Source organism: Rhinolophus sinicus, chromosome 1, assembly GCF_057876585.1.
Source record: "Rhinolophus sinicus isolate RSI-liver-muscle chromosome 1, RSI-T2T, whole genome shotgun sequence".
NCBI lineage: Eukaryota > Metazoa > Chordata > Mammalia > Chiroptera > Rhinolophidae > Rhinolophus > Rhinolophus sinicus.
In genome coordinates this window covers 42,208,756-42,235,764 of record NC_142501.1, presented here as the reverse complement: position 1 = coordinate 42,235,764, position 27,009 = coordinate 42,208,756, and the positions used below count along the sequence as shown (strand labels likewise).

At 38.0% G+C, this 27,009-nt stretch overlaps 1 long non-coding RNA gene and 1 pseudogene across 1 annotated transcript in view; one reads left to right on the top strand and one right to left on the bottom strand.

Annotated features, from left to right (window-relative positions):
• LOC148759052 (uncharacterized) overlaps positions 1-27,009 on the top strand; it is a 205,235-nt gene that overhangs the window by 17,007 nt on the left and 161,219 nt on the right. The window lies entirely within an intron of this gene.
• On the bottom strand, positions 12,802-12,894 carry LOC141570307 (small nucleolar RNA U13; annotated as a pseudogene).

The window sequence follows — 27,009 nt, the reverse complement described above, 5'->3', positions numbered from 1 at the left end:
TTTATTCTCCTTGAAAGGTAGATGACAGCAGCTCCATTGAATGTCAACAAGCTGGGATATGTCATTAAATTTTAATCACCTTCCTGCCTGTGAAGTTGATAATTGGAGATCATTTAATGGAGCCTGCTGCTCTGTTGGCTCTCTGTAAATCCCAGCCGCTTGCAAACGGCAAAGAGCCAAATTTTCACTGTAACTCATGCTCATCTCCAGCATGGATTTTGTGCCAAATGCCCCAGTACCCAAATGCCATGAGCCTGAGGACCTCCCTAGGGCTCATATTAGGTTTTCTTTTTTCTCTTTGTTTTTTGTTTTTGTTCCCTTAACCGATAGAATAATTGTAATGTAATGTCATGTGGAAATGGGCAGGCCAGCTTTACTTATCAGAGACCAAGCAAAGGATCTCCTTTGCTTTCCTCTCTTCTCAAACTCAAAGCACTCAAAAGCTTTCTAACTTCCTTCTCTTTTGCTTCAGACAGCAAATGGATATGACAACTAACTGCAAATACCCTCTCGTCCAGAGCTGTCTTAATTTTATCTGTGAATTAGTGTCTCTTTGGGTCTTGCAACTCCCCAGCCAACTGTCACCTGCACTTCTTACTCTTTTTCATCCCATGTCTATAGAGCCAGGCTTCTTTTTTCAAAGGGGACAATTCATCCTTCCATTCCATGAACCACCCTTTACCTCCATAACACTCTACCAAGTCTGTGGAAGGAATTACACAGCTGACGTACAGCTTAGGGGCCTCATAGCTCAGAGTTCCCAGTTCTGTACTTTAAAAGAAACTTTTAACCCTTACACGCAGCATCTCTGTATTAGTGGGGGTATTCACTCACTCATTCTCCCTTCACCTATTATTCGCTCAACATGTATTTGTGCACAGCACTCTGCTCGCGTTAAAGGTATAGCTCAGAACAAAATATTAGGTTGATGCAAAAGGTAATTGCGGTTTAAAAGGTTAAAAGTAATAACAAAAACCGCAATTACTTTTGCACCAACCTAATAATTATGGTTCTTGTCCTTGAAGAGCTTTTAATCTGGTGAAGGGACAGACATCACATAAGTATTACATGAATACTTGATTATGTTTGTGATAATTTCTATAAAGGAACTGTGCAGAATGAGATCCTATAACAGGGAGACCTGGCCCAAAACGGTTAATATTTCTCGAACGCTGGCCATGTACCAGGCTGTGCTGTACCATTACAGGTATGAAGTCATCGAATGCTCACAATTAGCCTGTTATCCTCGTTTCGCACAGGAGAAAGCAAAGGCACAGAAGGTACCCTCCTGAGGGTCACACAGCTTGAATATAGCTATTCATACTTACAGCAACATTGTGTGACAATTCCCTTTGTGCTACCTTCTCACCACTACTTGGTGATGTCAGATATTTAATTTGATAATCTGATAGGCACAAAATTGTATCCCAGTGTGGCTCAAGAAAGAAAATGTAATTGTAGTAAACTGGGATTCCACAATGAACAGTATTTACATGGCCATAATAATGAAATGTGTAAACGGATTTAACCGAGTATTGTGAGAGAGCAGTCTTTGGAGGATAAAGGGGAAGGGAAGTGTGTGTTTGTATGTGTGTACATGTGTGCATGAGTGAAGGTTAGTCAAGATGATGTAAGCTGGCAAAATCCTAGTTTCCATAGTAAGAAGTCAATGTGATAATGCTGATAATGGAAAAATAAGGCACTAGTAGTGTACTTGTGCAATTTCAAAACATGAAGGTAAATATTGGAAAACAAGGTAGAGGAATGAAAAGATGTGAAAACGTTTGCTTTTAGGAAGCAGGACTCAAGCAAGGGGTGGGTGGCCAGACCCAGGGCACTGCTGTTTCTTGTTGCAAGCCTTGTCATTCTGTTTGATTTTGTTTCCTCTCAATTCCATGAGCAATCATGGGCTCAGAGTCATGCATCAGTGCAGCCCACAGCAGGATGGGAGCCCCCATCCTCCCTTTCTGCCAGGGTACCCCCTCCAGGAAACTGCAGCAGTGGTTCCCTCATATAGGAGCTTGGGGTGGCTGCCAAGAACCCAAGAGCAGTGGATTTCCCATGCATCCTTGAACTGTGGTGGCCATGATGAGGTATGTGTGAGTTTTGATGTTCAGCATCACCTAGTACAGAATGTGACGACCAAAGAAGGGAAGTGCCTTGGCAGTCCTCCCGCCCTCCCTCCCTCTCCTACATTAGATTAGAAAGGAGTAGTAGAAGAGGGGAAAGAGGAGCCGGCAGAAGCCCAGCTGTCTATTCTCATTTAGAAACGGGGAGGTGAGGTGTGGGTCTGTGAAACCTCATTTAAGAAGAGCAAACATTTTGTTGCTTTCCTGGTGGAAGCGCTCTGGGCATCAGAAAACAGGTGCCCTCGGCTTCCCGGGGGACGAGAGCTCTCTACCATCCTCCTGCCCTGTCTCTCCTTGGTCTTTGTGTTAGAAAAATATTTATTACAGCACAAGTGTGGGAAGAAGCCCAGGAGACTCTACTAAGAAAAGTTTGTGAAGAGGTAAAAAAAAAAGAACAACAACAAAAAATGTATTTAGAGCATGTGACTTTCCAAAGCCTTTGTAATTTTATTGTTTTCTTCTTTGATCCAGCTACGAAGATTGGCATAGATTTAGGAGCACAGGTGCTCGCTAAGTGAGGCTGCTTCTAATGGATAAGTAAGAATTTTAGTAAATATGCAAGTTCTATTTATAGTGTTAATACTTTATCACTTCAAGTATGTCTTCTGTGCAATCCCAGAAAACCCCCTCTTTTTAGGGTCTTTGTTCTTAGTTATTCTCTCCTTTGTTTCTATCCATTCATTCTTTTATCCCATCAGCTATTCATTCAACAAATACTTATGAAGCATCTCCCATGTGCCTGGGCTATTCCAGGGAGCAGGGATGTCCTGAGGACTAATGACGACAAAGTCTTTAGCCCTGTGAAGCTTCCCTTCCAGTAGAGGAGCACAGGCACTAATCATTAACAAGGAACAAACGTTGGTGAGCACGGTGTTAGCCGGGACCATGTATATCTTTTTTGCTCACAGTTGTATCCCAGTGCCTGGCAAATGGTAGCGGCTCAAATAGTTGTGAAATGAATGAGCGAGTGGTGAGGCAGTGTTGGAACTGAGTGTAGAATACTTTCAGTACATTTCCCAATGAAGATATGGGGAGAAAGGATTTTAGCTGGAGCCGTGTCAGGTTTTATATTTGTTTTAAATTTAATGGATAAGGGATTCCTGAGGATGGTTATAGTCGCAGGGGAAAAAAACAAAATAAAACCCTAGGGAGGACTGGTGAAAAATGCTGGACCAGGAGGGAATGAGGTCCTAGAGGAGGGGATGGGCAGGATGAGCAGGGTCTGGGGGAAGAGGATGAAAAAGAGGAGGGGAAGAAACATGTGAGACAGTCTCCCAAGTGCCAAGTGTGTGCTAGGCTCTTAGGTGTATTTTCTCATGTAACCATCACAATACCCATTTGGGATAGATATTATAATTCTCTACTGACATGTGAGGTGACTGAGGGTCAGAGAGGTGAAATCCCTGAGGTTCCAAAGAGAGTAAGTGGTAGCATGGGTTTGTGTCCAGAACCTGCACTTTTACTGTTAGGCCATGCTGTAGGCAGGTTGGCGTTTGGAGTTCTGGCAAGGAGTTAGCATAGGGAGGAGTCAGGTGGTAGGCTTTTGAGGTTATTTTCATGTTTAATCACAAACCAACAGTTTTGGAGACTGAGATAACTGGACTGCTTTACACAGCACTGTTGAAACTGGGGTAGACATTTACAAGTTGTCACGTTTGTGAGTATGGAGGGCAACTTTCTTGTTTTGAAGAGAAAGTGGTCATAGCTTTGTGTATACTGTCAAAGTATTAAAGTTATTTTTGGAATTTTTATTTTTCCTGATTTAGATCATGATTCCAGTGCTTCCTGGCAATTGGTTAAATCTCTGTGAGCCTCACTTTCCTCATGTGTAAAATGACAGTGACAATCATACCTTCCTCAGGAGAGGTTGGGGGGATTAACTGAGACAATGCATATCTAAACTAATACACTGTTATCTGCGTTTAGTATCATCCTATCATTTCCCTGTAAACATGTCTTCCTCATCCTGGGCTGCTGTAACAGAATACCACAGACTAAGGGCTTTACACATAGGAATTTATTTCTCACAGTTCTGGAGGCTGGGAAGCCCAACATCAAGGTGCCAGCTGAGTCAGTTCCCCAGTGAGGGCTGTGTGCCTGGCTTGCAGACAGCCACCTTCTCACTGTGTCTTTACATGGCAGAGAGAGAGAGCATGTGCACGAGAATAATCTTTCTGGCACTAATCCCATCATGAGGGCTCCATGCTCATCATTCATCTAAGTCTAATTACCTCCCAATGGTCCCACCATCAAATACTGTCACAATAGGGGTTAGGGCATCAACATATGATTTTGAGGGGACACAATTCAGTGCAGAGGAAAGCATGAATGGGTTATGAGAAATGGTGGATCTAAGATTTTGAGATACTTTTTTGGAATGAAGAAATGAGGTTGTATAAGTTTTTTTTTGTTTTGTTTTGTTTTTGTTTTTTTGTTTTTGTTGCTGTGGTTGTTTAGCTTATTTGTGAGCGCTGTTTCTGAGTAAAACCCTAGGGTGAAATTATATTGAGCTGCTTATTCTGAGGCTGACACAAATCTGACTAATACTCTATCTGGTAAATAAACAGATGTCACCATCTCATTTTATTTACTTAGTTCCCTAATTTTATTTTCTTTGTGGTGATTGGCTTGAGAGTAGAATTTATTGTATTGGAAATTCTGGACTGTGGGTATACACAGCTCTGGATAAAAAGAAGTTCATTTACTACTATCTTCTTCCTGAATTGCTACTTGTAAAATGAGAAATGCTTTGTATTTAAATACTCTTTCCCCACCCGAACAATATGTGAAATTAATGCACACAACTTTCCCCCTGAACATTAGAAAGCTCAGGGATTTTTATAGGAAGTCTTATTTTTCTTTTTCTTATTCCCGATACATGTGTGAGTGTGTGTTTCATATTTTGATTACAACCACACAATAAGCATTAAGACATTTCTTGGTTCAGTGAACTCATGGGTATTTATTTTCTTCTCTCCAGTAGCCTGTGCTGCAGGGTCTTTCATATTCCCTAATTAATTTAACAATATTTATTGAGTGTCTGTTACATGTCAGGCATCATTCCAGGTTTTTAGGGGGTTGTGGTGGTCAATGAAACAAAATCCTGCCCTTGTGGAACTTAGCTGGTTGATGACCATGATGGTTTACTTAAAATTGGCTTATTTTCTACCTTTTGTGGATGAAACGTTGGTTAGATTTCTGCTCAGTGAATCTTAAACTCTTTATTTTAATTACCTTGCACAAAAGCATGTAAATCAAGTTACTGAGACAGGATTGGATTCAGTTTTACATTTGGCACTAAAGTGAAATTATAAAGTATATCAAATTAGGGGCTATAGGAAGGCATATAAATATTTCGACTGGTACTGTTGGAATGAGTAACTATCTCGGTCTGTTCAGGCTGCTATAACAAAATACCATAAAGTGGGTGGCTTATAAACAACAGGAATTTATTTCTTACAGTTCTGGAGGCTGGAAGTCCAAGATCAACGTGTTGGCAGATTTGATGTCTAGAGTGGGCCCACTTCCAGGTTCATAGGTGGCCATCTTCTCGCTGTGTCCTCACATGGCAGGAAGGGGAAATTCTCATCTCTTTAGCCCTCTCTAAGGGCACTGATCCCATTCATTAGGGATCCACTCTCATAACCTAACTACCTCTGAAAGTCCCCACCTCCAAATGCCATCACATTGGGGATTTAGGCTTCAACATGTCAATTTTTTTTTTTTTTTTTGGTGGGGGGACACAAACATTCAGTCCATTCAGGGCAGTAACCAGACTTTTAACGATCATTTCAATATTTTGTTTTTATAGACCTTGTGCTTTGTTCTTTTCCCCCAAAGTAGAAAACACTGTATAAATTATGCTCGTATTATTTAATCTCCTTCGGTGAAGTGTTAGTTTTATTCCATATATATGATGCTCTGAGAGGCTGTATACATTTCAGATCATTATTAGCAGCATTATACTGGTTTGAGAGACAACTTGGTGGCTAGGGTAGTAAGATTTGTAAGTGACAGAAAAAAGAAATCTGTGACTACATCGTGTATTGTTAATAAATAGTAACATTTTCTTCTGCAAGACTGTTGTTCACCTGTTATTCCCCCTTTCTGCATTTTAAACACCTTTCCTTGTTGACTGAATTCAGATGAGAAGTTCTTGACTTTATTCAGCTGCTCCCTGTCAAAAACAAAATAATGGAATGAACAAGGTGTGAAGTTAAATAATGAGTGTATACAACATATTGCCACCAGTTGAAGTGATGTGTGTGGAGTCATGTTTGCTTAATCTCTACTTTAAAGTGTCTCGATAAAAGTTTAAGTCTAATTAATAAGTAAATGTTCTTAATTCAGAGCACAAGAAATGACATGAAAAGGGATCTAATTGCAGATTTTTAAAAAAGATTTTTTCCCTCGCAACTTCTTAATGTGTCACTACCGGTTTCTTCCTACTTCCTACATCCATTCATTTTCATATGAAATTTCTTTATTTAAAGATATGTTAGGACCTATGTTGCTATGTAAGTTTTTATTTTCTTGGGAGAGAAAAATATTCTAGTCTTTAGTTATAGACCTTATGATGGCTACATCAAGACCATTATCAGTTAATTTGGTGAAGCAGGAAGGTGGTGATGTGCACTAAGGGAACAGTAACGTTGCTGCAGCATTTGTTACTGGTACAAACCAAACCAACTAATAAATCTGTTATATCATTTTTCATTTGTATATTTGAACTCTGTAATTAACTCCATATACATGTAGGATTTTATGTCTTCTTAATGAGTAAACCCCTTTATCATTATGGAATGCCCCTTTTAATCAACAGTAATTATTCCTTGTTCAGACATCCAAGCAGTCTGTTTTAATATAGTCATACCAGCTTTTCTTTATTAATATTTGCATGGTATATTTTCTCCATCCTTTTTATCAATGTTTTTATATTTAAAGTCAGTTTCCTTTAAAAAGTATATAATCAGGTTTTGCTTTTCTTCATATAGTTGAATAATCTTTGCCTTTATTTGAAGCGTTCATACCATTAATGTAATTACAGATATGTTTATATTTAAATCTGCAATTTCTATCTAGTTTGAGTTCTTTTCTGTGTCTCATTTGTTCTTGGTTCCTTTGTCTCTCTTTTATCATCATCTTTTTGACTGCTTTGATGATTCTGTTTTATGTCTCCTATTAGTTTATTAATTATGAATCTTTAATTACTTTGGTTGTTCTATGGTTTTCAATACACATCTTTAACTTATGACAGTGCACTTTCAAGTAATATTACAGTACTTCCTGTATTGTGCAAGAATTTTACCATAGTATACTTTCATTTCCTCTGTCTTGTCCTTCAAGCTACTGTTCTCATATATTTTCCTTCAACCTATTTTACGAAACGTACAATGCCTTTTAAGTATTTTTACTTCAGAAATTGTCTTTTAAAGAGATTAAAATTAAGAAAAATGTCTGTCATATTTACCCACATTTTTCCTTTTCCTATGATTTTTATTTCTTTATTTTTATCTGATATCAGATTTCTTCTGCCTGAAGAACTTCCTTTAACATATCTTGATGTGCAAGTCTGTTGGTGATTAATTCTCTCAGCTTTTGTTCGTCTGGAAAAATCTTCATTTCACCCTCATTTTTGAAAGGTATTTTCACTGGATACAGAATTCTGATGACCAATTTTTTTCCCCCACTTCTTTAAAGTTGTGACTCCATTGTCTTCTGCTTGCCTAATTTCTGATGAGAAATCTGTTTTGCTTTCTATCTCTGTGCCTCTGTAAGAATGTTTCTTTTTCTCTGGCTACTGTCAAGATTTTTCCTTTATCTCTGGATGTCAGCAGTTGTGCCAAGTGGGGTTTTCTTAGTATTTATACTATTTGCGCTCTCTGAACTTTTCGTATTTGTTGTTTGTTGTCTTTTGCTAATTTGAAAATTATTTCTTCTAATACTTTTTCTCTCCTGTTCTCTTTTATCCTTCTGGTACTCCAAGTACATGTGTATCAGACTATGAGATATTGTCCTACGTCTCTTGGATGATCTGGTCTTTATTTTCCTCACTCTCTCTTTATGATTAAGTTTGGATAATATCTATTGGCCTATTTCCAAATTCATTGATTCTTTGCTCTGCTGTGTCTACTATGTTGAAGAACCAGTGGAAAGAGTTCTCCATCATATACATACATATATATGCATTTATATATTATAGAATATGTACTTGATTCTTTTTTATAGTTTCCATCTCTCTGCTGGAATTTCCCATTTGTTAATGCATGTTGTCCAGTTTTCTCACTAAATCCTTTAACACATTAATCATAATTATTTCAATGTACCTGTCTATCTGACAGTTCTAACATCTGAGTCATTTCTGGGTTTGGTTTTGTTGACTGCTTTATTACTTAATAATGTATCTTTTGTTATTTTCCTTTTTTATATGTCATAATTTTTCATTGAATACTGGATTTTTTTAAGAGAAGCAGAAGAGATGGAGGTAAATACTATTTACACCTGAAATTGGTGCACTGCTTCTTCTGTCAGGCCCTGAGTAGTTATCAGTTGTGGACTGGATTTGTTGTTGCTATAGTTACCTTCAGTGCACCTGTCTTCAAATTCCTCTGAATGGAGGGCTGCTGACACTTTGTGCTTATCATGAGGCCTGCATTACAGTAGGGCTTTTTTTTAGGGTTCTTGTTCTACTCTCAGCTATCAGCTGGTCCTGCATACGTGACCTGCAAATGGATATTTCCCCATGTTCTTGTTCTTCTCAAGCTGCAGGTTGCTGCTATTTGGTAAAGGGTCGTGGTGAAGGCTGGTGGGCTTCCTTGGTTCTCCTGATCTAGCCTCAGTTTTAGGAGGGCCTCATTCACCTACATTTTGGGAGTGGAGCTTTCTTAGTGTTTCAGATCTCTGTCCTCACTACAACGCCCCCCTCCCTGTTTCCTTCCCCTCCCCCATCATATCACAGCCAGATTTTGCCTTATATGTATCTGGGAGGGGTTTTGAAGAATGAGTGGGGACATGTGATCTGTCCTCTCCAGTGATAGTAGGCCTCTGGTTTGTATCGCCTTTAGTGGCCTGGGCTTAGGCAGCTGTCCTATCCCTCCCTCAGCTGCAGATTGCCTTTGGTTCCCCTGCAGTGTACCTTTATCTAAGAGCAGGGGCAAAAGGTGTCCTACCGTACTCCCCATATTTTCTGGATTTTGCTTCACATGAGATGGGGTTTAGTGCCTGTGTTCCACTGAGGGGGGTTATGCCAGGTACCATCTCTTTCTTATCTTGTGAGCACCCAATAGAGGCCCCTGGATAAAAACTGGTTAATGAGCACATACTCACCTTAAATCTGGGCCTTCCAGACATCTAAACTGACAGGCTAGTTTCTGCTTACCATTTAAGAATTTGTTAAAATTTCGCCAATTTTTTTCTTACTTTTATAATCGGTGAGCTCTTATACTATGTCAAAAATGGAAGTTTGTGCCATTTCTTCTCAGAGGAGCTTGTTAGCATTTAGAGTTCTGTGTAACCCGCTTGCTTTAAAATAATTTAGACTTAAAAAACTTCATGATGTATCCTATGATTTGAATTTAATAATTCAGATACCTCTATGACATTTTTCAGTCTTTATCCAATTGCATAAAAAGATTTTATATTTACAAAATATTTTTATTTTTAAAATAACTATCCTTAGATTTTGTCAATACAGAGGACCCTGAGGTAAAGACAGTCTTAGTTCATGGTAAGGCATTGGAGAGGTAGTTGGATGATAATGATGACCAGGCAAATGTCCTTAGGCAGGGAAGGAAATACGTACTGGGGACATGCCCAGATAACCTCATTTTATCATAAGAGAAACAGAAATGGTGGGCGCCATTGGGAAATTTATTAAAGAAACTTTATTAAAATGATATTGCTAGTTTTCTGAATTATGAGCCACCTTCCTTTGGGGATTGTCATTAGGGAAGAAGGTTTTCTAGAATTCTGCCTCTTGTTCTTTGGGTTGGTTTATTTACCTAAGCTAGACTCTCAAATTCCTTTATATCATAATGGATTGTATATATTAAATATATTATAAATATTATAATGTATTATATCATATCATATTTATATATATATATATATATATATATATATATATATATATATATATATATATATATATATATATATATCTTCTAACCGAGTCCTCAAAATATGGAATATAACAAGAACTACATTAATGTGTTCATTTGAGAGCTTATTGGAAACTTTGTTGGTACTTAAACTGACAACACTAAAATGGTTCATTTCAATAAAATGCTTCTTGGCTTCATTCAGAAATTAGCACTAAAAGCTTCTTCCAAATAAATCATGTGCTAAGGAGGCAAAATTTCTTTAATTTATAGGTAGCATTTGGTAGAGCTTCTAGTTACTTTTGTCTTGGTTCATTTTGCTTAATGTTAATTGGGTACTGGTGCTTGGCAATTTTTTATTTATTATTTTTTTAATTTTTTTCTATTATTTTTTTTAACTTACTTTTTAAATTTTTTTGGGTGACAATTGTTAGTAAAATTACATAGATTTCAGGTGTACAATTCTGTATTACATCATCTATAAATCCCATTGTGTATTCACCACCCAGAGTCAGTTCTCCTTCCATCACCATATATTTGATCCCCCTTACCCTCATCTCCCATCCCCCACCCCCCTTACCCTCTGGTAACCACTAAACTATTGTCTGTGTCTATGAGTTTCTGTTTCTCATTTGTTTGTCTTGTTCTTTTGGTGCTTGGCAATTTTTGATCAGCATGTCAGTTTCTGTCAATGGAAGATAAATTCTTTCCTTTTTCAGTCGAAACTAATCAAATTTATGCATCTACTTTCTCATAAATGCCCAGGATCATATATGGAAAGAGATGCTATCAGAATATAGGCATTTCCTGGTCAATAGGTAATTAAGTCACTGTCACTTCTTTGTAGAATATCCCAGGTCTCAAGCTTTCTCATCAGGCAGTCACCATGTGAAATTCTCTATCTTTGGTTTAGAGCTGTGATTTCAAGATCATCAAAATATCTCTCCAGTTTTTTGGAAAATACAAATTAGCTCTTTTCTTTCTCTCCCTGTCTTTCTTCACACTCCCCTCCTTCCTTTTCCTAGCCTGCTGAAAGGTTATGATCATAATAAAAACAATCTCAGTTTATATTGTAAAAAGTCAGATGATGTAGCTATAGATTTTTCATGAGAACATAATTTTAGATCAGGCAGCAAATCCTTGTGATCCCAAATTACTTGGTTAAAAAATCTAATGTGTATGTGTGTGTGTGTGTGTGTGTGTGTGTGTGTGTTTCCCTGACAATTATATGTCACATGTTTTGAACACCAATGTTTTGTAGAAGGCTTGTGACAGAATGCTAGAAATGCACAATTGAAACATTAGTAACAATAAAAAAAGAAACCATGAAGTTTAGAGGATTATTTTTTCAGCAGGAAAAACTTGCGGTTGTAGATATAAAAATAACTAAGAACATAATAAATATTTAAAAATTTGGTAACAAGCATTGTGATCCATGATCATGATTATCAGCCCAATAACCATTATAGGGACCACTGTCATTACCCTCAACTGAGTATTTACTAAAGGGTAGGAACTATGCTAATTGTTTTACATATGTTAAAAAATTACTATTACAAAAGGATATGAAGTGTGCAGTATACCGAGTGGTTAAGAGCATGGATTCAAGAATGCCTGGGTACTTATTCTGCTCCACTGTTTGTCAGGTACATGATCTTGGGCGAATTTCTTCAACTCTTTGTGCTTCAGGTTCCTCATATGTACAATGACAAAAATACTAGTACCCATAGGTTGTTATGAGGAATAAATGAGACAACACATGAAAAGACTTAAAACAATCCAACACACAGAGGCAGCTAATAAGTAGTGGTGCTAGGATTTCCATATGTTTATGTTATGCTAAATCAACATTGAGGAAATATTGTTGAGAACCACAGTTTTGCTGCAATGTTCCCTCATTCTCTATCAGGTTCGTTAAGGAAAATGTCTGGATTTGACATGTTAATGATATGTTATTTGGTTTCTTTCTGTGAGCGTATAGCATTTGAAAGGAAACAAAAACAGAGTATAAAGAAATAGAAAAGAAAAAGTATTATGGGATAATGTACAGTCATCAGTGTTTAGAAGGCTCATAGAATGCCTGGGTTAACACTCATTCCTAACAGAAGGGTGTATTTATTTAATTGATGAATGCCATCCTCATTATAAATTGATTGAAAAGAACTGCTTATGCTTATTCTTTGTTTTTCTGTGACTAACAGTTAAAAAAATAACCTTTGGACATTTTTAGAACATGAAAATAAAATAGCATTAGTTAAATAAACAAATCATTATGTTGAAATGCAAGAAATAAAGACATAGTTTACTAATTTTTAGATAGATAAACTTTATTTTCACATAAGAAGCTATATTTTTGTATGTAGACTTTACAATTATTAATATTGTTTGTATTATGAAATTCATGGTCATCATTATTTACATATAAACTAGAAAATGCATATCAATTTGAAATAATTTTAAGCAGCAGTCTCTTTGAGGAGACTAACATTATAGATTTGCCTTTAAAGATTTAACCTCCAATTATTGATGAAGTATCTAAAGAACATAAATCTGGATTTCTTTTTTTTTTTTTACGTCACACAGGTAATGTGCCGATGTCGTAACAAGGCACATCTCAAGCAAAAGCATGAACACTCAATTATCACACTTATGAACTACAAAAGGATCATAAATCTGGATTTCTAATAGATGGAGAGGCAACTAATTTATCACAATTTGAAAAGGAAATAAAACAATTCAACCATCCAGATTGGGTGGGTGAAAAGATAATGCTTATGTTGAAGTTAAGGGCTGGCATCCCTCTGAACCTCGTGAATAATCAATGAATTTTAATTATTGATTGATAGAGCTTTATGTAATTGATAATTGTCCTTTTCATAGATTTTTCTCTTATACTTTTCATTTAGCTGTAAGTAATTTTCATTTGTGACCAACTGGAAGGAATTATTATTATTATGATATGTACTTCAAATATAAGAAACATATATTAATGGTTAAAATGGTTGCTTATGTAATTTGATAACTGTAATCTTGATTTTTATGAAAAGAAAATGAGAGATTGTCTTTTACATCTCCGATGATTCTTCATCAAATCACCTAATTTACAGGTGCGATGGAGAGTCTTGCTGGTCCTTCTTTAAGGTGTTATCATGTTGAAGACTAAGAACAGAACGTCTTAAAGACCTGAACTCTTGTCATTAATCCTCATTGCTACTTCCAAAAAATCTGCAGGATATAAAGCCACTGTTTGATTTTGCTCTTCTGAAAGCTCATGTCACAGCATTGATGTTTCCCTGGTTGTGCTTGAGTCAAAGGTATAAGAAAGTATGTTGGGTAGGAGAGGAGAAATGGCTTGTCTGATAGGAAACTGGGGCTGTAGTGTGAGTCTCACTTCTTACATGACCTTTGGCCAGTTATTTCACCTCTCCAGGTCTTTATGTTCTCATCTTCAAAATGGTGGCAGTTGGAGGAGGTTAAAGTTTTTTTTTTGTTTTTTTTTAATAACTTCTAAGGTCCTTCTATCTCTTAACATCTTACAAAACTGTACTGCCATTTTTCATCTTTTAAAAATTGCTATTCCTTCAATGGTGGATGCAAAATTGGAGGTTCTGTTTCATGTTTGGGGCTAGGAGGGTATACTTGTTCTGACCTAATACATTAAAAGGTTCATTTAGATAACAGACATATATTCATCATTTATTGTATATAAGTGTCTTAGGGATCATGTGGGTGGTAGAAACAGTAACACTTTCAAAATTGATTAAGCAAAAATGGAGACTCTATTGGAAGGATATATGAGAATCTCACAAAGTCCAAGATTGCATATGTGATCCAGGTTTCTGGTCACAAGAAATGGAAGTCAAACTGATTTATTTTCCACCTCTTCAGGGTTTGTGGATTCCCTTTTGTTTTTTTGTCTATGTCGTCTTCCTTTGCCCCCTCTCTTCAAAGAGTGACTTTCCCTAGGTTGCTCAGTGCAGAGTTGCCTCCATCTCAGCTTTTCATGGTCTCTACTTGTCTTGAAAAAAGATGAACTAGAATTATTGTGTCCTGATTCCAGGTTCTCATAAAAGAGACTGATTGACCCAGCCTGAGTTAGATGTCTGGTTATACTCTAGTGGGAAAGTCATGTAAATAAAAAGTGCAATGATAGATGTATGCACAAGGTGCTACAGGACCACAGGCTGGAACATCTTACCTAACTTGGGACGTTTAGCTGGAGCTAACTCCTACTAGACAATGATCTGAGGAAAGGCAGGAAAGTCTTCTAGGCAGAAAGTGAAGCAAGAGCGATGTTAGAGGTATGCAGCTGCAAGTGTGTGTGTGTGTGTGTGTGTGTGTGTGTGTGACAGAGAGAGAGAGAGAGAGAGAGAGAGAGAGAGAGAGAGAGAGAGAGAGAGAGAGAGAGAGAGAGAAAGAAACAGGAAACAGTTCAGGACCTACAGTGGAGGGCTGAGGAGGTAGGCAGGAACCCTGTCATGGAGGGAGCTGAGGCAGATACCAAGGGTACTCTTGTCTCTGGCAACAAATGTGGTGGCATGGCCATCTTTGATTTAGATTCCTGTGTGGCACAAAATGATGAAAAGCCAGAAGGAACATATTTAAATGTGAAGGTTAAAACTATTCAAGCCACCTGCTGTTGTTATTTTTTAACAATTAACTAGCAATGACAATTGTTGAGAATGACAAAGCAGTAGTTCTGATTTTTGCCATAATTGAATCCTGCATATCTGTGAAAGCTCGACATTGATTATCTCTTAAATAAAATTTTCTTTGTGTCTTTATGTAGCTTGAATGAATTTTAATATTTAAAAAATGGTATTAGGAGCTTTTGGGATGTGATCTTATCCCACAGGATGGAGAAACTTTGCCATTTATTCATACCTCTTAATTGATTTGACCTTCTAAAAAATTAGATTTTTCTCTAAAGAACATAAAACCTAATGGGAACTTTCTTATTATTTATCCAATATGCTAAGTTTATAATTTAATTTCTAGCTTCTAATTAATTTCATAATTTCTGAACACTTACAATTCAATATAGTTGGGTAAACTGAGAGCTAGCTACTGGCCAGGGAGATTCGAGACCTTGGTTGGAAGAGGAGAAATATGTCCCCACAAAATTGATAATTGGAATTAAAATGAATACACTGAGAGTAATGTCTTTTTTTGCTGTTATTACAAACACATTAAACATTTATAGCCTCATTTTCAAAGTTTTTCTGTCCAATTTTGTTAATGTTATTATCATAATAAAATGACAGCTAGTTTATGTTGATAAAGGTCCATCTGAATTCCCTTGACGAATAAGCTAAAAGAACAGAGAATGTATTTTATTAGGGATCTGCCAGTGAAAATTAGGCCATTTATTAAATAAACACTTTCATCTGGATTATTCTTGTATACCTTGTTGATATATAAAGTTCAACTAATTATGTTGTTTGGATTGGAATTTCACTCGAGCTTGTTGCATTTAGGCAGCTGGTAAACTTTCCACTAGAGCAGGTGATCGCTTATTTACTTGGCAAAGAAAACAAATCAATGTAAGATAAATACATTTTTCTGGCTTGTTCATTAGGAAGCTTTGTAACTTAATGTTGACTGTGTTTTCTTAAGTGATGTAGTGATTCAGCTCAGTATCAGACTGCAGCTATTGTCAAGAATTCACTTTGATCGAGATCGTATGACAGTGTATGTAGTATCAAGGCTCTCAGAAATAGGGCTTGACTATAAGAAACAGTTTCGTTTCACATCAGGAAAATGCATAATGAAGGGCTGTACTGGTTTCTTTTTTTTTTTCCCCCCTGAAAAATGGTTCTAGAATGTTCTTTATCTTTAACAATGATGGAGTAACATAGCCTAGTGCTTAGGTACATAGCTAGCCTCTGGAATCAGAAGTTCTGGGATCAAGTCTCAGCTTTATTGACTAGTAATAGTATTAATTTAGGTTATTTTCTCACTCCAAAAATGGGAATAATGGTAATACAACCTCATGAGGTAGTCGTAAGATTTAAACAGGATTCAGTATAGAAATAGTTTAGTGTAAGATTTGCCACAACTTAAAGCATTCAGTAGACAATCATCAATGTTGTTGTTCTTATATTATAATCCTCATAGAAATGACCAGTTTTTCTGAAGTTGGGAATGGGAGGTTAGAGTAGATCGGAGACTTTTCCTGTTTAATGCATCTCTGAAACTATTTTTCTTTTTCTTGGGAGTTTTAGATTAATTTTTTATTACCTCTCTGCCACTAGGAAAGAAAAAGGGAAATACGGAGTGCCTACTACAAACCAGGAAATCAATACATTTAGCTGTCCCCGTATCCCTGTGAAGTAGTTTTTGCCCCACTTATACATAGGAAAGGCAAGGCTCAAAGAGGTTATACTATTTGCACAGTGTCGCATAACTGGAAAGTGATGATCCAGAATTTGAACCCAAGTCTGTCTGCTTCCACTCTGTGAGCTGCCCCAAGTTCTACAGGGTGAGTCCCCACAGTGTCTTCTTAGACAGCTGGAAACATTCATAGACATGGAGGGCATTGTTCTAATCATTTTCCTGTTCATCTTGTGGGTCCCAAATGGCTTTACACATGTTGGGCACTGATAATTTATTCTATGCTTATCTATAGCATCATCATGCTGGAGATAAGTGGGATTTCACTGTGTAGGACATTGGGCTCTGCATTTCTCAGAAAGACCTTATTCACCTTGAAGTAAAATATGGAATGTGTCACACTCCATCTCTAAGCAGCTCTTTAATATATTTTTGAAGGGCTTTAAAGTGACAGCCAGCTTGCTGATAGAATGAAACGTAGGCCCTGATTATTATAACTGATGGGTTCTTTTGTTGCATTGTTCTGTTCCTCAGTGAAATAACTTTATGCGTAATATTTCTGGGGGATGGAGATATATATATATATATATGGCAAGGTCATAATTACTTTTATGGGCTTTTGGCCAAAAGTTTTCAAAGTGAATGCATGTCTGTGCAGGCGTTCACTGAAGGCATGCTAAAGCAATGTTTCACTGTAATTGGTCACGGTCATGCACTAGCAACTCATTAGTTTCTTGGAAAAAAAAGTGGTCTAATATGTCTCCTGTTTGAAATGAAATTTCCTGTAATTTTAATTTTTATGTTTATACATTTCAATTCCTTATCTAGACCATACTATTTCTTATTCAAGTATATTTTCGAGTAATTCCTTCATAGGCTGTTTTTCCTGTTTGCTTTTTTTCTGGAAAGTTAAAAAAATTAGAAAAAAGTATATAGAAAAAAGTAACACAAGCACCTGTATTCTTACTGCCCCAGAAAGAAAATTGTAAACATTTGGAATTCTTCCAGACCCTCCAGGAAATGAAGCTTTGTAGTTATATCTGATATCTCCCTTAACTACATTGAAAAAAATTCTATTCTTTTTTGTCTTCTCAGGGCCACAACTATGGTGAGTTTGGTATATAGACTTCCAGTCACAGGCAGCTCTTCTGAGACCTTGCCTATCTTTTCTAAATTATCCAGGAAACTACGGCAACCTGTGGTTAATCAGACCATACAATCAGTTCGCTCGTAGACGATGGATTGGAAGTGAAACAAAATACACTTCAGTATTCCCCAGGTTTTACCCTTTCTTGGTCTCCTAAATATTTAAGGTACTATGTGACCAAGTTTCTTTGGATCTCAGATTAGCCAAAGAGATGTATGCTGGTGCAGCCCTGAACTTTTAATAATTGGCTCAGAGTAGGAAGTTGTTTCCCAGGTGACACTGAGGTTATAAGAGTCTCAGAAGTCTTAAGCTTGTCCCTAAACTTCTAACCCCTCTCAGCATCTTCATGCAAAGTAGAAATTCCTAGATATTATTTTGTCATGGCCCCCAACATCTGATCCCTAGATGGCCTTCGCTCATCCCTGGGCCACCCTGCCACTAGGAATTGCAAGTGAGAAGAATTGCCCAGTGGCCCCAGGCCCTTGGGTTTGAATAGAATGACAGGACCCATTCATTTCACGCATTTCATTCCCTTTTGCCTTCATTGCTACCAGGAGCCCAAACCTCCCAGGTTATGTGTCAACACTCATATTCTGATTCTGATTCTGAATGTACCCTAATCTGACCTCTTCACACCTTCCCAAATGCTTCCAATGTGCACCCAAGAACTCTTTAGCTCCTCTATATCTGCATTCTCTCCCCCTACTTTGACTGAGTGAAATAGAAATTTCCCCTGAGGACACTGCAGTCCTGTTGAGTAGAAGCCATATTTTATTCTCTCCAGTAACACACCTCAGAGAGTATATAAGGACCAGGCATCCCATACTTGCATCTTATTGCCTGTCCTCCGTCATCCTTCAAAAAAGGGAAGCACCCCACAATAGCTGTTTCTGTTGCAGTCGTTGGGTGCCCACTCATTTAGTCATGTGGCAAACGGTTAAGAAAGTGCGCTGTGGAGTCAGACTGCGTGGCTTTGACTTCCAGTGTTACTTACTACTTGGTAGCTGCATGACTTTGGCCATGCCCTGTAATTTCTGTGCTTCAGTGTCCTGGTCTGTAAAACAAAGATTGTTAGGAGGAGAAACGATAATAAATGAAAGGTTCTTAAAATGATGTCTGACACATAATACATGCTTAATAAATGTGAGATATTATTTTTTAAAGTAATTATCATTTCCTTATGCTTAGCTCCATCAACAACTGTAGTGTAGCTAAAATCTCTTTGTCAAGCAAACTAATGTCTAACTGTTGCCTCGTTCCTTTCCAGCTCACTTCCTCTGATGCTTCTCTAGCATTTCTTCCATCCCACCAAGGTCTCCAAGCTTCAGATCCTACTTTCTTTCATTCTTAGTTACCCTCCACGTCATCATTATCTTTCTTACGCATGTTAAAGTTTATGGTCCATCTTCATAGTCCCTGTCATGCAACACTAAGTCCCCTCTTTCTCTCTCCCTTCTTCATAGTCACTTGGAAAAACCACAACTCAACCCGTATTTTCTACCTATTCTGCTAGAATCCAAGCAGCGAAATATTCATGGAGAAGAAAAACATAACTTACAGATTTGTAAATTTCAAATGGAGTCTCAGTGCTACTCCTCAATCCTACTGAGCTTTCTAGTCTGTACTCTTTCCTATACTTCAAAATGACTGTTTCACATCTTTTGTCTCTTCAAACCTATATGCTCTTCCTCTACTGCCTCAGTTTTCCTGGCTATCTTCCTAATACGTTGGCTTTTCTCCCATGATCTCCTTTCCTTGTTCCATTATCCATACCTGTAATAATTTTGCTATTAACAAATCACCTCAAAATTTATTAGCATAAAACAACTATATTTTAAAATTATTTTTCTCAATTTCTGTGGGTCAGGAATTGGGGAGTGGCTTGGGGTCTCACAGGGTTACAGTCAGATGCAGCCGAGTCTGCAGTCATCTAAAGGCTTAATGTGGGTTGGCTCACTCATATGGCTTCTTCGTGGTGCTGCTTGACTGTCTTCACAGCGTGGCTACTGGCTTCCCTTTGAGTGAGCAGACCAAGAGAGCTGGGCAGAGGCTGCAATTCCTTGTATGACCAAGGGTTGGAAGCCATACACCATTACTTCTACAGTATTCTACTGGTGACACATGCTAGCCCTAATTCACTGTGGGGTGGAGGTAGAGATACTACTCAAGGGCATGGATACCAGGAGACGAGGGTCATGAGGGGCTGGTTACCACAGCACATCAACCTGACTGCTAATATTGGCATTCCCCTGGTCTCCGAAGAGAGGCTTATTTGCTTCTGTATCTATCCTCTTTCCCTTACTATTCTCATCTAGTCTAATGGTTTTATATATCATATAGAAGCTGTTAACACTCAAGTTTATCTCTACCCCTAAACGCTAGATCCATACATTCAAATGCCTGCTTGACATTTTCAGTGAGATATCTCATAGGTGTCTCAAACTTTTTTCTCAAGTATTTTCCAAGCTTCCTCATCTCAGTAAATGGCATCAGCATCTCTCCAGTCACTCAAACCAGAAACCTGAGAATAACCGTGAATTTTCCCTTTTCCTGATGGAATTCTTCACAATACCTTCAAACCATATCCCCGATTTATTTACTTTGCTCCACCTCTGTTGCCACTCTCCTAATCCAAGCTATCATAATTTCTCATCTCACCTAAATCAAAAACACCTCATTGGCCTTTCCATTTCTGTAATCCATTATTCCCTCATCAATCAGCGTGATCTTTAAGACGAATATTATGTCTTAACCACACTTCAATTCCTCTACCCATTTCCATTCCACTTAAGATGAAATCCTTCTTCCTCACTCTGCCTCAAAGGCTGTCTGTGAACGCCATCCACACACCTTTCCAACCCCATGTGCTACCACTGCTTCTCGCTTATAACATTCCATCCATACTTGCTTGCCTTATGATCTTGGAGCACGCCAAGCACATCCCAACGCAGGGCCTTTGGTGCAGGCGTTTGCTTTGAAATGCTCTTCCCCTGGGTCTTGGTCGGCTCGGTTCTTTCTTGTCATTCAGTCTCAGCTTAGCGTCCAGCCACCTCAGCGAGGCCGCTTCTGATCATCCTTTATACAGCAGCTCCAGCTCATTGCCTGGCTCATCACCCTGTTTTCTATTCTGCACAACACTTAACACCACCTGCTGTTTCTTGCTGCTTGATTTCTTTGGTGTTTGTACTCCTCAGTAGAATGTAAGCTCCATAAATGTAGAGGACTCAAGTTTCCTGTTCACTACTGTATTCCCAGTTCTTGGAATGGTGCCTGGCTCATATTAAAAGGCTTAAAAAAATGTTTGCTGAATGACAAAATGAAGAGTTGTTAACTGGTCGCTCACGAAGGTACCCTTCTTGGTATCACTTAGATTGAATTACCCTTGGACTATTTATGTTATCATAAGGGAAAAAAATTATCTGGGGACTATTACATTTGAGGACAATTCTTTGGTGTATTCTAATCCAGAGAAAACAACCCCAAAGACATCTTTTCCTCTGTAAGACAGATATTGGCTTCTTCACATCAAACATCTGTCCATTTTATGTGTTCTGTCGTAAGAATTCTCTTTATTGCTCTTGGTATTTAGGCAAATTTGCCCACATTTTAAAAATGTTACAATTTCAGCTCTAGATAATTATGCCTTTGTGGGGAGACTACAGGTTTAAGGCATCTTGTGTTAACAAAAACGCATGTACTTTATGCTGTTTGCTAAGGTTTTTTCATTTGCAGAGTTATTCTCTACAGCTCTGGATCTCAATTTTTTATTGCCAGATTTGTTGTTAAACCTGGATCTATATTGTAGAGAAACCATTTAAATGTTTTTTTTCCTGACAAACTACCATAGTCTGTTCTTTTGTTGTTGTTGTTGTTCTCTTTAGAATGGTCATTCCTTTATTGCAAGTCACTGTGCTTTTCCTTTAAATGATCCTGAGATTCAGACCTTTATGAGACCCCTCCCTTAACTCCACTTACCTCAAAATCTTTCCCCTTCTAAAGTGTGATGTATTTCCTTCTACTTTGTCATTTAATGTGCATTGCTTTACTTTTCAGTTATGTTGATTTGTGATGTTCTACGATACTGGCTCCCTTTTAGATGGTTTGCTTTTCTTGTATTAACTGAGACAGTACGTGCTTCACAGCGGACATGCAGTCTGGGTGGGTGCATACTGTTCTCCTGCTCATGTTGGCCTGGAAACCCACTCAAGCCAATGGTGGTGGCTCCTAGTGACACACCTTGCCTTAGGAAGCGGGCACCCAAGTTGTGAATGGGTTAACTTTCCTTCATTCTTCTCACATTTTGTGCCAGAATATTTTTATCAAATGCAGTCTTTTCTATCAGTTCAATTGTACAAACATTTATTTATATTTAATGCCTACTAATCAGATACAATTCTGAATTCCATAAAAAATACCTCAGATATTTTAGACATATCCAGAATAATTAATATACTGGCTCTGATAGTCAGGGTTCTACCCGAGAAACAAAACCAGTAGGTTATCATTATCTATATCTACATCTGTATCTGTATCTACCTATATCATCTATCTAATTTAGGATATGTGTATACATATACGTATACGTATAATTGATCCTCATTTTTGGATTCCATATTTGTTAATTCACCTACTTGCTAAAATTTTCGTGACCCCCTAGTCAGTATTTGTGGTGCTTTTGTGGTCATTCATGAACATGCACAGAGCAGCAAACAATTGGAATTGTCTGCTGTGCATTTTCCCAGCTGAGGCTGAACAAGGCCATGCCCTGCCTTCTTGTTTCAGCTCTCATACTGTACAAGAGAGTCTCTTTCACAGTCTCTTTAGCGACACATTTTTCGTATTTTTGTTCTTTTTGGTGATTTCATTGTTTAAACTTGATAAGCCAAGTTGGCACATAAAACAACCATCACACTAACATTTACTGAGTCTTTGCTATGTGCAGGCACTGTTCTCAATGCTTTCATACTGATTTAAACCTCACAACAATCCTATGCGGTTGGTACTATTATTATCTGAATTTTACAGGTGAAAAAGTGGAGGCATAAGTAAGCAGAAGCAACTTGCTCTTGCCCAGGATCACGCAGCAGGTGTGCGGTGAAGCTGGAAATCAGACCTCGCAGCCTGGCTCTCTAGTCCCACTTTTAACCAATTCACTCACTTACCATATGTAACAAGAACATTAGCTATGGCAGGAAGTCTTATATAATAACTTCACAAGTGGGGAGGATTTTTATGTTAAAGCCTTGGCTGACACTGAGGGCTATTTGGGTGTGGGGGTGGAGGGTCCATCCTGCTGAGTAGGGGTAGCTCTCTCTTCTGTCATGAGCTTTACCACACTGCCCACCTAGCTCAGGCTCAGCCCGATTCTGCATTTGATGAGAACACAGTTGTGATACAGTTGGTTATTTTAACTGTTTATGTATTTTTAGCCAGCCTGGAATAGGCTAATGCTGACAACAGAAGCCAAATACTGTCGAGAAGCAAAGTTCTCACAAAGACATCCATCGAATTATGTTCTGACAATGTTTACACAGAACCAAAATAACCCCAGAGGTCCCAGGCAATCTCCATAATCACAGTCTGGCTTAAGGTGGTTGTTAACCACTAATTGCCTTGAGGCAAGAGGATCTGTGAATGCTGGAAATAGTTCTTACAACTGTGTCAGTTGTAAAAAGCAAAACAGGTCAAAATAGAAATGCAGATTACCAACTGCTGAAATTGGAGTAAAATAAAGTTAAATAAAATTGAATTTCCCAAAAAATGGATAATGGCAGTCCAGCATGAATAGCATGGGGAATGTGGCACATTCCAAAAGATGGATGCTTCAGCTATTTCCATCGTTCAATTCAAAATAATTAGGTTTTTATTCTGTTTGGTTCGTAGAACTCTCAAAATAACTTGTGATCTTGCCGTGTATGGATGTAGGTCACCCATATGCTTACTGAGGCAGCCCTGAAAAAGGACTTAAACTGGAAGGGGAATTTAAGCAACATTGACGTCCTAGATAGAAGTTAGGGGTTCATTCATACGAAAAATACGCTGTGTTTCCTGCAACCATATCCAAAGTCAGATCAGGCCACCCCTTCCTTAGGTCAGCAAAGGCATGTGGTCGTATTAGATTTTGGCCGACTCCAGTGGGTGTTTGTGAAGAAATACACCATCCGTATGGGTTTCACACTGCTCTCTCCCACAGTACATGAGGCAGGTGAAAGAGTGAAGAGACAGCATGTCAACACATACAGAAAGGAGTGAATCATAGTTTAAGGAGATACCATTGGCTGCTTGGTAAGGCACCAGATGTTTCAACATATATTTTAAGATGCATCATATACTTAAGAGACTGGTTGATCATTGTACTATAAAAAGTTACAAAGACTGGAGCCCTAGTCTTAGTAGTAAGTTATATTTATTTTCCCTAGTAAAGTGCTGGATGTAGGTCTTTAAAGAAATGTAAACCAACAGTTTCAGCTACATTAATGTTCTGTAGAAAATGACATTAAAACAAGGCCTTGTGTTGTTAAAGTAAAGAAATGGGAAGCTCCTCAAGATAAACGATCCAGGGAGCAGGGCAATTTGAAGCAGGTGAAGAAAAGCAGGTGTCATTGAGTTCAGAAAAATCACTGCTGGCAGAGAAACCGAGGGGAAGGCTGACAAGGACTGAAGACTTGAGTAGAGCAGTGAGTGGCCCAGGAGCCGTCCCGGCCTACGCTGAGGCACAAGGCCAGCCTGGTTGTACATTTGGCAGGTTGCAGCTAGGAGAGGGAGAAGGCTCACTGTATTCAGAAGATGGTAATTTTGACCAAAATGTGGTCCTCTGGAAGGAAAAGACGTGATGGGTGAAACCATGAGACCTTAGCTGACCCTTGCGATTTCTCTATGCACTAGCAATGGCTGTGAGCATCTGACGTTTAAGGATAAAACACAGGGTAATAAGTAACGACTTCTTAGAGAACACAACTGAAGGCATTCTCACAGATGAGTCAATGAGGGCAGGGAGGCCCTGGGAGCCTGGGGGAGCTGCCATTGACTATAATTACTCTCTTAGGGTTCTGAGAAGGTGGGAAAGGGAGGGTGATGTGTCTCTGAGGTCAGACTACCTAGTTCAGACACAGCTCTGCCACCCACTCCATCTGTGACTTGGCAAGTTATTTAACCTTTCTAAACCTCCTAATATGTAAAATGAGACTAATAACAACATCTCTCTCATAGTGTTGTTAGGATGATTAAACTAGATCATGCCCAGTGCTGGGCAGGAAGTGGGGCTTTGAAAATGTTCGCTTGTATTGTCACCCTCATAGTGTGTCACTGTGTGTCCAGGGGTCTTTTGGTATGGTGATTTGCTGTAATTATCTCACTTAAGACTTATAACAACGTCTGCAAATTGCTTTTAGTATTTACCTTTTTTTGTGTGTGAGAAAACTGAGCTCAGAGAAAGTAACTTGTTAAGACTAACACACAGTCTCTATTTGAATCTAGGTCTTTCTTGATCCAAGTCCATGTTAATTGTACTGTGATGCTTGGCATGTGAAAGAGCAGATGTGGAGTGTTCTTGGGGACTGAAAACTGAGTACAGAGGCAAGAGGCTTGGTTCTGAAGACCCTTGGTTGTAATAGAATGCTTTATCATGTCACTCTACACCAACACCCTTATAATGATGACACAAGACCCAAACCCCACAGTGTGGCTGATAATAGGAACTCATACTTCTTTGATCCTTTGATATCTGCTCGACACTGTGAAAAGAGATTTCCCTTTTAACACTAACAGGAATTCTCTAAGGTAGTTACTATTCTCATCTCCGTTTTGCAAATGAGGAAATGGGGTAGGTAGGTGGCAGGACCAGAACAGGAGAGGATATCAGCCTGGTCTCGGAGTCTCTGACTTAATACCCCTGTACTGCAGCTGTAGCTGACTGGCTGTGTGCCCACATTGCTGCCTCACCAGCCACTGCCCTTTGGAAGTACATTGCTCTCAGGAAATCTGTCTCCTCACTGCTATGAATTTACCTTGTGTTTTCTGACTGCCATGGTTTTCCAGTATGGTCATCCATCTCCATGCAGTCTCCCCCATAATTTATTTAGGCATGAAGCAATCCATTTGATCTTTTTTCTTAAAAGCCCTGCTGAGTTCAGTTGCAACTTTTCTGAAGGCCCATAGCACTTATTATAGATTTACTTATTCAGAACTTATCATTTGCTAGTTTATACTCTTAGCCTTTTGTGCATCGTGCCTTTTCTTTTCAAATAGGTTACCAAGGCAGTGGGGTCCATGCCTCCTTTTTCTTAACTCCCAGAAATCCTTACTTTGCACATTGTCTAACTTAATAAATATCAATTAATTCAGTAATTTCATCGCTTCTCGGCCTTTTGGCTAAGATCAAGTGCAGTAATTTCAGGAAAATAATATACTCATTAAGAGAGATAATTTTAAAACATGAAAGAAAACAAATCTATTATAAAATTATAGCACATGTCATAGTGTATGGATTTTAGAATAAAGAGCCTTCATCATCTTGATTATTCCAATGAAAAGAAAGTGAATGAATGTAAAATGTTATAGCCAAGGGAAAACTATAACAAAAAGGGAAAAAAATGGATGGAACATGTTGGGTCATGTTGGATGGGTTGTGTTGGTGTTTACCCACCAGATTAGAAGACTAGTCAACCGTGTGCCCCAAATCCTTGAATGTGTAACAAAATACAGCAGCTCAGTGTGACAGGAAAAAAAAAAAAATCTATACCTAAAATAAATAGCTATGAAGCAGCATTTCATTTCTCTTATGTGTCTTTTTTGTAGCCTTCAGACTAAACAGAACTTCTTACACCTCATATTATTTAACTACCTGATTTCATTCACATAAATGAAAGATGATTTAGAAGTAAAACTGGTATTCAATTTAGAATTTTTTGTTGTGTAATCTTATAGTATTTGAATACAGAAGGAGCAAGCAATTTCTGTAGTCATGTAGGTTTAAATAGTTTCTAGTTTAAAATCTTTTAAGAACTTAATTTTATTCTCTGATATTTTATCATGTTTTACGTTGTGTATGTGTATGTGTTTTATATTTATATATATATATATATATATATATCTGTTTTGCTAGACATTAAGTCTGCTATTCAACCCATTTCTGTACTTGCTGAATTAAATATTTTAGTTGAAACTATAGTTCACTGACAGAATATTGCACAAAACAGATTTTTGTGATTAGTTTTACTTCACTCCTCACTTCTTTCTTCAAACCTTCCCTAGGAATATGTAGAATCTATTCCTATTTAATATATATTAACAGATAATATTT